The following is a 936-nucleotide window of genomic DNA, read 5'->3' as shown; positions in this document are numbered from 1 at the left end:
CCTAGGAAACAGAATAACGCCAATCGTGTATCGCATTTGCAAAATATTAATATTTTGAAACCTATTAAAAAAAAAATGTCGCAACCGATATGTCCACGACTGTACATTATAAATAATGTAACATAATGTAAATTTATTGTATTGTAAACATAATTGTACACATGTAATTTTAAATATATCATGTAAAATTTATGCAATACTATGTTCAGATAAATGTTATCATTATTTTTGTACGATAATTGATGAAGTATTTATATTTTAGAATATTTTGATATCAAATATCTATGGCTAATAGCATTTATATATTTGAATATTAGATATCGAATATTTAAGGCTACTCATTTATCTGGTCTTAGTAAATCATATTATTGTAAAATAATATTACGCAAAATTCATATGATGACATGAAGTTTATTAAAAACTAATGTTTTTGATAAATATTTAATTTTAACATTTTTTGTTTCCAAATTTGGATTTAATTTGAATACCGAGAGAAGTTATTCATAATTTCGAAAAATTTTAAATTAAAAATTCAAAGTTTAAAATTATTGTCATTTTTTTTATCTTTTAATAAATAAGTTTATTGAATAATATGTTGAAAATTCAAGTCTTAGTTGAGCCAATGATTAATTATTAATATCTTGCTTGCAAAATTTGAGGTTTACATTCATGAATTTTTTTCCGTGATTTCTGTAATGCGTTAAATATTTTTTAACGTATTTTTAAATTACTTTTAGAATGTAATTTAATGTATTTAAGTTAAATGTTTAGAAATAGTTCTTACGTTCTTTTCTTGTTTTTGAATGCGATCGCTGTCTCTTTCCTTTTCCGATATCTCTCGTGTCGAATAAGCACCAAATACGTGATTCATTTTGGCAAAAAATCGAAGTAATCTCCATCATGGAGAGTTATTCCTCGTTGATTTCCATGAGTTAC

This window comes from Wasmannia auropunctata, unplaced genomic scaffold (genome assembly GCF_000956235.1).
Source record: "Wasmannia auropunctata unplaced genomic scaffold, wasmannia.A_1.0 LD336053.1, whole genome shotgun sequence".
Lineage (NCBI taxonomy): Eukaryota > Metazoa > Arthropoda > Insecta > Hymenoptera > Formicidae > Wasmannia > Wasmannia auropunctata.
The sequence above is the reverse complement of the archived record's forward strand: the minus strand, read 5'-3'. Positions refer to the sequence as shown.